Below are 12,776 nucleotides of genomic sequence, written 5' to 3' on the forward strand. Positions count from 1 at the left end.
TATGACTTATGTTTTTTAAAATTTATATGAAACAAATCCGTGCATCAGCTTGAAATAGTCATTAAAGTGGGATTAATAGGGTTTAAACTATCAGTCCTTATTATAATATACCCAGATGTGTTGTTCATTCTTTTGGCTTGATTCTCTCACTAAAACTGCCTTTATACTTCCTGACTATGTTGAACTTTTTAGCATATTAGTCCTTGCAAACAGTATGCTTGTTTCTCTCTTTCTCTTTTTTTTAATTCTGAAGCCTCTTACAGTCATTCACAGGATTTGAATGTATTTTCAATGTAAATGCTCAAAATAACTGTCCTAAACTTCCTTTTTTGTGTCAGTACAAATGTCCTCATTTTTTATCATCAATCTGACATTTTTGAGTACAACCTTCTCTGACACCTTTGATGATTGGTTTACTGAAGTTTGTTATCCCTTAACAATAGAGAGAAGCATGCTGATTGATTCTTATTTATTTTATTTATGTATTTCTTTTTATCAGCATGCTCCTCTCCCAGAACCCCTACAATATTTTCAGTTTTCTGGCGTCAAAAAGACTGTGTCTCTCAAAGTACTTACAGAGTTCCTTTCCAATGCATTCACAATAGCAGTCGAATACCTCCAGTAGGCAATATAAGGTCTCTTAGTGGTATCATCACATACCACTGCGAGCTTCCCCCTGTAGCATTGTTGGAAGTTCTTTTAGTAGCCCAAATCCATGTCCACTGCTCTCTTTTCTTTTTCTCTGAAAGCTTTCATGCTTTTTTTTTTTCCCAAATGCCGTTTCCCAGCCTGAATTGCACCATAATCAAGAGGGCACTTGTTCCTCAGTGACAAAGCACTTTGTCAATGGCATAGCACTGTTACACCTTTTGTTTCATTTGTTGTTCTTCTGATTTGTTGTCTTTTTTTTTTTCTTTTAATGTTGTCATCGCTTTATAAAAATGCTGACTGTGTTGCAGGAGCAATGTCACTGTTATCTGTTTTGATGGGATAACTATTTTCCAGCCCTAATAAAAATGTCTGAATAGGTCTTTTTTTTTAATTATTTTTATTTTTTAAAGCAACAGAAAAGAATGTGCTTAGTAGAGATGATTTGCTATTGTATAGCAGAAAATATCACGGGCATTTTTGGACAAAGTCACGGATGCTTTAATTCAATGCATAAGAATCTAGATGTTCTTGTCATCTGTATCCTTTTTTGGTTCTGCATGCTTACATTGTAATCTCTCAGGTCAGGATTTTTTTCTTAGCATGTGCATACAGCACTCAGTACTGCAGAGCTTAATGTCACTTAACACCTCAGCATTATTGTAATACATAAAAATCATCAAGGGATGTTTTATAGAACTTTTTAGGTTAGCTTGCAGCCAGTTAAGATCTGTGATTCTCCTTTATTCACATTATTTATGAACTCTTTATCATTAGCGTTAAGATGAGCGTATATGTGCATTTTGGAAGCAAAAGCTGGAGTAGATAAACACATGATTTAAAACTTGTTTTCAAACATAATTTCTTATGTTCTAAACTTTTTCTGAAGATTACACAAATCTAATGCAAACAAACTTGGAGAACTAGAAGGTGATACATCTATCAGAATCAGTGATCACTGCAAAAAGGAGGCATTAAGGATCTGATGTGTTGCATGGAACAGTTTCTGTTGTCCAGTGTTTGATAACCAAAGATCCAAAGCAGAAAGTAAATTTGTCATTTTCATTTTCTGACTGCAGTGAAGTAATTACTTACTGGGGTCATCCCAAAACATGTGCTCTTTTCTGAACCTTATAATAATGAACTTTCACCCCAGGTCAGATTCTCATCTGTGCTTGATATTGTCTTCTGCCTGTTCCTATGTCTGTATGGTAGGATAACACTATTATACCACTCTTCTGACTTCTGTTTTTCTCATTTAAACCAAGGTGACTTTTAGGCACTGCATAAAATGCACTGGATTAAAATACTGCTCAAGTGCAGCCAGCAGAAAGCCCAGTTTGTGGGACAAGGCTGCAGTGTTGCCTACTGATACTACCTTTGCTTTCAGTCCTGCATTGAGTTTTCAAAACAAATCATGAGTGATTTGGCACTTCTTAGCAGAATTTGGATTATTGGTGTGAATCCTTTATTATTAGAGACAGAATATTTGTGATATTTTTCACTGAAAACAGGTCTTTTTTTCATACACTAGCCTCTGGTTTAAGTCAGCTTCTCTGGAGAGTGCATGTACTTCATTAGTGTGCGTTGCAGTATTCCATCTATCCATCATGCATTCACTAGGATATTCATTATATTCATTTTAGTTGAGATGTTAACAGTAACACTTCTGTACAACATATGTTAAAATGTTTGATAGACAGAGATGAAGATTAAGAATCACGATGAGTAGTACAATAGTAGAACAGTCAAAACTGTACTGAATCTTGTCTTCAGTTAATACTGCATATAGTAACTGTAGCCATTTTTCTCTTTTGTGAAAATCTGCTGCAACGCTTCTGTATGGAGGTAGCAAATGTACTGAAGTTACAACCATGAGAATGAGTATAACAAGCCCAAAGAGTTGTTCATGCACAAGAGGAAAGAACTAAGCCTAAGGGATCCAAACATGGTCACACAGAGAAGCCTCTTATGGGTTGGACAGTAGGATGCCATTATCACAGTATGATGTTAATTTCTGTGGAAGTTGTAAGCACTAAGTTTTGAACATCTGGAAGATTGCATAGCTCAGTGCTTGAGCTGGAAATAAAGGGTGCTTGCATATACTGTTTGTTTTTCTTCAGTTGCATCCTGACAGGACAGTTCTTGAAGTCCCTAAGCATCAGTCAGAATAGAAGCCTGTTACGCTGTTGCCTGCTAGGGAGACTTCTCTGCATAAAAGCAATCTGAGAGTTGAGAGGTAGGAAGAATGGGAGTTTCATACCAGTTCTGTATAGGTATTGGTGGATTCTAAGACACTTTTGTTATTAAAACTTACCAGTGAGCTGTAGTAGAGAACCTATTGCAAATGCTAAAACTCTCATTTCTTCAGCAGTGACATGAAAGAGATGCCAGGAAAACATAGGATATGTGTGGAAATATTAACTTCAGTAAAAAGATGACACTGGAGGAGTTTATCAGATGAGGTGTCTGTCATCTCCTCATCCTTGGGTTATGGGAGCTGCTTGTGAGCAAGGCTGAGTGCACTCACCCTCAGCTCCTCAACAGCTGCTTGTCTGCTTGCTTTTCAGCAGTCTCAGTGTGCATGCTCTTGCCAACCCCCTTTAGTTTAATGAGGTTTGTGGTAGCAGGTACCAGGTTGCAGTGAATGTTGTACCACGTTATCTTCTGGAAGGTCATCGCCGGATAGCTAGATGGGGAAAAAATATGTTCATTTTTATTGTATTGCATTTACCTTTGTTCTTTGCCTTTTATGTTTCATTGGTCCCTAATGGTTTTGCTGTACTTTCAGCTCTGCCCCTCTGCCTTTCACTAACCTGTAACAACATTTTACCCTGCCTTTCATCCCATTCTTCTCTCACATAATATGCTGTGGTTTTTTTATATCCTTTTTTTCCCCCTAATTTATCTCCTCTGCATTCTCCTGTTACTCTCTTTTTCTTTCAGCACCTTTTCTAGCTTTTATTGATTATTTAGCTCTTTAGCACTATCTATAATGCAACAGCTGCCTGACTGCTTCAAGCTGCTACTTGGAAGGATGGTGTTCTCTGGCCTTCTTCTTCACCTCATCCTTTCTGCTGGGTTCACGCTAGCACTTTGCATGCCCTCAGCCCATGAGGCTGGCATGCTGGGAATATGGGGAAGCTGTGGCTGGACCAACACTGATTACATACTATTGAAGGGGCTCAGGCATGAAAATAATCCACAGACCTCCACAGTCTCAGGACAGTGGGCTTACTAGGAGTAGAATGGTGTTAACATTCGTTTTAAATGAAAAGAAGACTTGGAGTTAAAACTCTGATCATCTGTGTTCTGGAAATTGCTTGGTTAATGTGAGCTGGAAAAGCAGACTAAAATCCTAAAACTGTGAGTGATTAGTGAGTCATGAGAACGTCATCTGCAACTGAAGACTGGTCTTCTGTGAGGCAAGCTGTGGTTTGCTGTTGATGGAAACAAAGCTACAGTGTACCAAACAACTATGTGGTCAAACCTGAGAGTACTAGTGGATTGTAATGGTGTTCACAAGAAACTATCAAGTATTGCCAAGAGAGAGACATTACAGACACTGAACAAGTGGAGGGAATGGAGGAAGCATGCCTGCTGGTTCGGGGCCATGTAGCCCCTGCCATTTTGTCTTACTGTAACGCAGAGATATACTGTGTGCTTATGGAACATATGAAACACTTCTGTGGTTTAAAGTGTAAATTTTTCTATTTTTTCTTGAAAGCCTCCAGATTTCACAGAAAATACAAGTAGTGGTAGTATTGTCAGCGTGAGAGAAACATAGTATTTACTTGGAAATACTGGTCATCTTGCTAAGTCATTTGAGTCTATATAAAATCCACATAAAATTTCATAGAGGTTTGGTGCTGCCAATCCCAAGTGCGCAATGAGAATGAGTCACATCTTCCAAGATGACAAGATTTGCTTAAAAATCAGAAGGGGTTTATTTTTAATTGGGTTTCATTTTTATTTGTCTTTTTTATGTCAGAACTGATTCATTTTTTCCACTGTTTTTCTGTGATCATTACTGCTAGTAATGCCCCTTCCCTTGGTTAAAAAATAAAAATAAAAAATAGGATGGGACTCTTAACAAGGGTACCAAATAATTCAGGATGTGTAACAAAATAGAGTAGGTCCTGCCAAGTCATGTTGGCAGGTTATTATCGAAGTAATGTCCTTTTTAGAAGACAGGATAGGGAGTGGGAGAACGTAGAAAATACTAAGAAGCTTAAGCTGAAGTTTCATGTGTGCTACTTTGAGCGACCAATAATCCCACCCTAGAGAAGGCCGTTGTCACTGGAATGTTTTATGGACTGTATCCAAATTAATGTTTGGAAGGTTTTCTTCAGTATTTCTAGGTTGGAGGAAATTTCTTCCAATTGGTAGTATGCTTTTGAAAATCCTATTCTTCCTCTCCTTCCATCCTTCAACTTTTCTAAAACCAAATGAGGAAATCAAGAAAATCTTCCCTCTCTCTGCATCTAAGGTAAAACACTGAGGTAGAAGAGCTGCGCATAGATCTTCTTTCATTATTCTCCATTTGTCCATGAGGAGCTGCTGGACATTGTGATATAAATTTGTGCAGTTGGAGTAAAGATCTTTTCCTAATGCTCTTTGGTTTCTTGGTGAGGTGTTGTGTTTGTTTTGATAAGGTTCTTTTTATCAAGCATGTTTACTGGGATGGTCTTAGTAAAATTCTTTTGAGGCATCAGAAGTTCTACGCAAACCTCAGTTGTATTGAGTGTACTGGCACACCCCGAGGTGAGATCCAGAACAGGGACACCTCTTTCCATTAGGAATTTATGATTCGGGTCTCAGATTTCAGATGACTCAAAAGTCTTTGGCTTTTGCAGTGAGAAGAAACTTCTCTTCACAGCAGAAGCTGATTTTGACTGTGTGGAGCCAGTTTGTCATGGGTGTCAGTGCACAGTAAGTACTTACTGTGATAGCTGTAGCATTCTAAGCACTTATATTTCATGTTCAAATTAGCATTGGAGGTGATTTTTGAGGTATTTTAAAAAGATTTTTAAAAAGTCCCAAACCTCCTTGCTGTTGGTATTTCTTTAAAGGAAGTATTTCATATCTAATGAGACAAATTCAGGTAATGTAATCAGACACAGTGGAAAGAAAAATCAGTCGTTCACTTCTACAGAAGTAAAATGTAGCCTACCATTTATATACTTAGTTGTGTGGAACAGAACACCCTATGTAATACAGGAGTTCTGTAGAGAGTTTTTGCCTTGCTCAAAGATGGGCAATGAGCTAAAACCGATTTCAGGACAGCTATACAAAAATATCTCACTTTAAAACTTCGTTGTAGGGACTACTTGCTGTTTTTTTTCCCTGTGGTTTTGTTACCTCACATCAAGGTGGCACCAGCAGGCGATGCCTCTGCTTCACTTTGGTGTAGTCTGAAGAGGTGTCATTCACCAATGAGAGTGAAGTAAAATATTCCAGTAGCTTTATGGGGCAAGGCACATTTCTCAGCAACTTGAATTCAAGCCCTACTCAGAACTCGAACAGAGTCAAATAGGAGTTTGCAGGAACATTTCCTTTGCTAGATCTATTGTGCAGAGCTTTCTATTCTGCAGAACTAACTGTAGATGAGAAACATGCTCCTGGGTAAGTAATTCCATGCAGAGGTTGAAATCTGTCTCTCACCTAGCTGCATAACTGAACGCTGTATGCTTGCTCCAGCTGTACGGAAGGGGAAACACATGTAGTGTTTTGCTGATTTGTTTTTAATAGCAGTGCATTAGTGAAAGATGTAATTGTTTTCTGTAGTTTAGGAGCTGAGCAGCTGAATTAGGAAATACTAGCTTGTGAGTACCTGTGATCTATTTTTCTAGATCCTTTCTTTAGGTAAACTTCATCAAAAAGTTACAAATGTCAAAATCAGCATTTGAACTTTCTCTCTTTTTTTTTCCCCCTGTTCAGATGGTAATCATGACATTTTCTGAAGGAAAGCTATGAATGAAAATTCTTATTAGTAAGCCCAATGGAAGAATGTATTTCTTAAATATTGAAATGAGTTTGTTTCTTCCTTGTGAGCATGCTGATAGTTGACTCTAAAAAATTTAATGCTTGATTTTTGAATGTCTTTAATTTCCTTTAAGCATTATGCTGCTAAATCCTGTTGATGGATGCTGTGTTATTTATGGTTGTTGAAACTATTATATAGTAGTAACATTTGAAAATAGGGAACGCGTTCTTATGTACTTGAAAGAGCAATTGTTGAGCTTATGAAATGTTAATGCATCACAGGTTTCACTGTACTGCTTAGCAGCGATATTAAAAATGTGCATGGTGCTTTCAGAAAGTTCTCAGGATGTCTTATTAAGGTCAAAAGCAGATAAATGCTGTCCTTTTCAAAGTCCTGCTTGTAGTTAGGAGATTAGCTTGTAGAAAACACTTTTATTTTGTACAAGGCAACCTTGTCTGGAGGAATGTCATTGGTATTTTTTTCAGATGTCAAAATAAATACTGACAAAATGCTCATTTGCTGTGAATTGAATGTTATAAAACAGCCACTGCTCTGTCTGACTGTCCTTTGACAAATTCAATTTCATCAGCTTTCGTTGTTTTTAGAATAACATAGTTTGTTTATTTCTGTACCAAAAAAACACATCATCCATTTACCATCATTTTTGGTTGTCACCTTGTTTTAACATTCTAAAAACAAATGTCCTCTGGAAATATTTTTAAGGGCTTATGACTGGTGTAGTATTTAGCTTAGTCCAGTTAAATTGTATGGATTTCAGCAAAATTAGTTGCATATTTGCAGGTGCTTCAGGCTGTAAATACAGCGTGGAAAACTCCTGTACTTGGAAACTCCTGTACTGTAAATAATCTGAATTTTGGCAAGGGTTGAGCAAGATAAATGTTGCCAGATGAGGGAATACTTCTCACCCTTGCTGGTAGCAGAGATGCTCTGACCCAGCTTCCTGCGAAACTGGTATGGAGCTCAGAGCCATGGGGGCAAGAAGCAGTGGTGGGAGCAGAAAAGGACATCTGAACAGGGCTCTGAGCATCTGATGGGTGTCTGGATAGTAAGTGCAATCCAGAAGTACAGAAATACTCCGCTGTCATCTTTCCTCCTACAAGTAATTTAAATATCTCTCTCTGTGTGATAAAACCAGTGTTACTACTAAGGAAGTTGTTCAGTGTGGGCACTGGTGGTGGGCAGCATGGACATAAAATTTGCATCATAACTTTGTATTTAGATAGGTGAATATCCCACATGTATGAACTGTTCTGTTCAGTACTTGAACATTTAGCCTTTGGGGAAAAGTTGTTTTTATGTGCCGTAATGCTAAGCTGCTTCCAGCAAACTTTAAAATCATTGCATTCTGTAGTTGTAGAGAACATTGAGATCTTTTGGAGTGACTTATTCAAATATCCTTATAGCTGATGGTGTACTGTTTTTTGAATAAATTCTGGATTCATCTTAAGCTGTTTCTATCCAGTACTGCTTTAAAGAAACAGGAAAATATAATAATTTCATCACTTAAAGCAGCTTAAATCTTCAGGGAAAAAAGGGTTACTGCTTAAATTTCAGATGAAAGGAGCGTTTTGTGAATTCATCTGTGTCATGTATTCATACCTGAATTAAAATGAGCCATGATGTACTGCAGTTTCTCTGGAATGTTACATAAACTTCCCTGTTCTGAACCATGCAGAGGTTTGAAATGTGCAAACAGAACTGAAAGACGCTTTCCAGTAGTTTCTCCACAAGCAGGAAGCCTGATATTTACACTACAATCAATGCAGTAGTGGACACAAAGACAAGCAGTCCTCTCTCCTACAAAACTTGGTTTAACTGGTAAAAAGGTAGGAGCCATGAGAACAACTTTCTTTTTAGTTAAAGATGGTTACGGTTAGGGATGAGTTTGGATTGAATTCTGCAGAACCTTGTTTGCTGAGATTTGAGGTTGTGCAACTAAAACAAGGGATTGTTTGGAAGTATATTTGGAACAGATTCCTTCTGTTTAATTCCTGAGATTTTGATCAGATCTTTCATTCTCACTTTTGTGAGACTGTAGATTAGTCAAGGAAAAATCTGGTCCTGGAATGGCTTTCCGTGGCATAGTTAGTTTCTTCTATGTGATACACTTAAGGCTCCCTATAATCCTTCATTGTGATGTTTATTTCTATTGGTGCTGGCTGCCTTTGGGGGCACATTCTGCCTTAGTGGTGGCAGGTGGGCAAGAGGAAGCAGGAAAACAGCTGATCTCAGAGCAGCCAGAAAGGAACAAGAAGGGATAGGAATCAGTATATTGTTTCTATATTATAGTCTGAGCTGCAGGACAAATAATATTACCTGACAAAATCAGCTGAAAATTTCCTCTTGAATTGGAAAGTTACTGAATCCAGGAGCTCTTATGAGGAAGCTGAACTTGTCTTGGTTCCTCTTTTTTCTAACATCCTTATTGTGAAGACTGAAAAATGCTGTACTCTAGGTAGGAATGATTGCCAGCGGCATTGTGCTATGTGTGAAGAATGAGTGAAAGAGAGAAGTTGTGGCAGTATATTAAAGATGAAGTGGACAATCTGAGGAGATTCTTCCAAATCTTGATTGTCAGCAGAAATATGAAAAATCCTCCCAAAAGTTTTAAGAATCTTTCACAATGGACATTATCAGGTAATCTTAACTTGGTGATGTCTACCAGTTTTTCTTCATATATGCCCTCTGGTGTATTTATAATAGTTGTTTTTGAACAACTGTTAATTCTGAAGAGAATTAAAACTAATGGATTGACTGTAGAGTACTGAAAAATGTGATTTTATGATAAAAATTACCCTCTGACCCCCTAGTTACTCTGAATGTGTTGCATACTCTTATAATGCAAGCCAGTGAGTGAAGTTTGGCTTATGCTATGAAACCCAATTTAATTTTCTAGTCTTTACAATTGAACTCTGTTTTATTAGGTGATTTTATTAATGGTAATTACAGATGAGAAATGAAGCTCTGACTTGCACTTTTGAAAAGGCAGAGACCTCTCTGGGCACAGATCCAATTCAGTGTCCGATGTTCCGTGATAAAGCAGATTCCTTCACTTGAAGAGGCAGTAATTGATGTAACAGTGACAAATGCAGTTATCTGTAAGATATGATATATCTCACCAGCATTTATGAGGTACTTTTTGTTATTTTCAAAAACTGACAATTATCCAATTCAGGTCTTCATATCTATGTAGAGCTCTGTTTGGTATTGCTTTCTTGTCTAGCATCACATTTGTATGGATGTGCTTGTGTGGTACTAGAAAAAAAGAGAAAGTATATTGGAATTTTCATGTTTAGCTAAATTATTTTCTAAGTATTTTTTATTTTTTTCCTCTCCTTGTAGTGCTTTATTCTAAACTGAAGGCGATAGCTTAAAAAAATCAGATTGTTCTTTCTAAATTTTATTGGGAACTTGAAGAAAGAGAGCTTTCGGAATGGAGAAATAAGATTTCTTTTTGAACTCTTCATCTTTGTGATTCTACAACAATACATGTATTGTTAAATGTCAAGGCACTTGCTCTACATAACAGAATGCCTCAGCTCATCTCATTGTATTTTGCTCCTCATTACCTGCATTTCTTGTTGTTGCCCATGAAAGTATATGGTTGTACGTTTTAATATTACAGAAAACCACAATATTCCTTACCAACTTGGATAGTGTCTGAGCTAAGCTTACAGAGTATGTTAATTGAAAAAAGGTTAAGCAACATACCAAAGTAACATGCCCTACTCCTCTCCCCACCAAAAAAAAAAAAAACACCAAACAACTTCTATAGTATCACTCATTTTAGAATGCGCTGGAATTCATTTATTGTTGTAAACAATAAAAAAGAAATACAATAAATCTTTGTATATAACATATTATTGCTAAAGTAGAATTATGAATATTTTAGACTCTGGAGGTTTAAATTACTTATACATCGTTCCTGACCACTTAGGGATAGTCAGTGTTTTTAGGCAAGTTGTTCTTGCTGAAGTGTATCAAAAGGCCTTTGCTTCTTGTTGATCCAAGTCACTGTTTTATGAATACTGCACTTTAGCCTCTTTGCTTTGATGACATTGGAAGAGACTGTAACTGCTGCAGCTTATTCAAGGGACTGGCAGCCTGGAAAAGTTCAGTGGGATGTACTTATTTTTGCATTGAGTCAATATGTTTTTTTGATTGGGATGTGAAATGTAATGAAGATAGAGAATTTATCTCATTTCCAATATGTAGAAGATATTCCTGCAAGGCTTGGCTAATACAGTAAACAATATTACATGTTAGTAGATTCAAAGTAGACTACTATTGATATCAAATGTTGCTCATCAGTAATATTTATAGATCTGGATCTTAGAAATCGTAGGATCATAGAATGAGTTGGAAGGGATCTTGAAGATAAACTAGTTCTGACTCCCTGGCATAGGGAGGGCTGCCAACCACCAGATCAGGACCCATCCAACTGGGCCTTGAATGCCTCCAGGGATGGGGTACCCACAGCTTCTCTAGTCAGCCTGTGCGAGGGCCTCACCACTCTCTGAGTGAAAAATTTCTTCCTAATGTCTAATCTAAATCTCCCCTCTTCTAGTTTAAAGCCATTATCCCCTTATCCTGTTACTGTGCTCCCTTGCAGAGTCCCTCTCCAGCTCTCTTGTAAACTCCCTTTAGGTACTGGAAAGCCACTATAAGGCCTCCACAATAAAGACCTGGATGGGTAGTGATCTAATATTAAGTCCTGAGCCTCTACATCTTCATGTTAAGAATGAGCAACAACAGCAACAAAAAAGCAGACTCTATTAGTACAGTAACAGTACAGGTTTTCTTTTTAAGCTTTTTTTTTTCTACTCTGCTTTTCTTACTGACCAAATTCCAGTTTATACTTGTCATCGTAATCAGATTTGTTGCTTACATGGAATTTTACAGTATTATTCAACAGGTATTATAATTAAGTTGTTCTAAACCATACATGGTAAGGTTGTGGCCATTTTCAAATGTCATGAATATTGTATAGAAGACTGTCAGTTTGTTGATATCAACAGCTGTTCTTTAGTGACTTGAGTTACCATATATTATTGTTTGTCATCATGTTGTGGTAATAGTAATAGGTCTAAAAATAGCTCTGAAAAGTTCTTTGAAAGGCTACTGCCAACCTCCTGACATGACAGTTAGTAGCAAAGTAGCCCTACAGTCTACGTGAGTTATGTCCTGATGCAGAGCCAAAGTACTGCATGTATGAGTAAATCATAGAAAAACTGGGACTGACAGCAAAGATTAATTTGTCCCATTTAGTGGACAAATGTTAATTTAGCTATAAGATATCAATGTAGGAACTATAAAGATTTAATCACAAAAAGAAGACTGTGAGTCCAAAAGAAGTAACAATAACCTCATAATAGTTCATGAATTTGTCATGAAAGAAAATGTCCAGAGATAGTTTTTCATGTATTTATTGTCTCCCTTCCCATGTTCTTGCAAAAGAAAGAAGCTTCATTTACTTTAATCCAAGTGCTAGACTGTTTTCTCTCAGGTAATCCCAGAATTCTATGACTAAAGGGAAGAAAGTGTTTATTTATTAATAGGATATTTGTTAGGGATATGTACTTTACAGCTTAGCTATCAATCTTTGGGTAGGAGTGAATCAGTAGCAGGGGCTAACAAGAAAATCTACTTGACTAGATATATATTTTGAGAGAATCGTCTCTTTGTAAAGAATTTTTTTTTTTAAACTGTACTGCGAAGTTAAGCCACTGAGCTCTACAAGATGTTTATCCAATATAATTCATTACCATTAAACTGTTAGCTTCTAATTCTGGTTTTGTTGGGAAATTCTGCCACTCACTGCAGAGGAATGAAGAGTTGGTCTGAAGTTATTTCTGACATGCTTAAAAAAATAAGGCTAATCAGCTTCCCTATGGTGTATCAGGTGCCTGTGCTGCAGAACAGTCTGGTGTGGGACGTAGGCTTCATCTGGAATGATCTTCTGAGTGGTGCATTCAAATTTTTGCTGTTTTGTTTGTTTCCCTGAAGGAAATCCTGTGACACTAGTGAAAATCTTATGGACGTGAGCATTTGTGAGAATAGCAGTAGGCTCAGAAATCCACAAGATATGATTTTTGTCTAATTTAAAGGTAAAGTTAAATAT

At 37.1% G+C, this 12,776-nt stretch overlaps 1 protein-coding gene across 8 annotated transcripts in view; it reads left to right on the forward strand.

The window, feature by feature from the left end:
• The window catches only part of ZNF385B (zinc finger protein 385B), a 153,627-nt gene that overhangs the window by 66,096 nt on the left and 74,755 nt on the right, over positions 1-12,776 (forward strand). The window contains exon 1 of one of the 8 annotated variants that reach the window (XM_031554186.1): positions 5,508-5,580. The exons of the other annotated variants lie outside the window; for them this stretch is intronic. The gene's annotated coding sequence lies outside the window, so the exon portion shown is untranslated. Of the gene's footprint in view, positions 1-5,507; positions 5,581-12,776 lie in introns of those variants that run through there. 8 annotated transcript variants of the gene reach the window in all.

The sequence above is a fragment of the Meleagris gallopavo genome, chromosome 7 (assembly GCF_000146605.3).
Source record: "Meleagris gallopavo isolate NT-WF06-2002-E0010 breed Aviagen turkey brand Nicholas breeding stock chromosome 7, Turkey_5.1, whole genome shotgun sequence".
Classification (NCBI taxonomy): domain Eukaryota; kingdom Metazoa; phylum Chordata; class Aves; order Galliformes; family Phasianidae; genus Meleagris; species Meleagris gallopavo.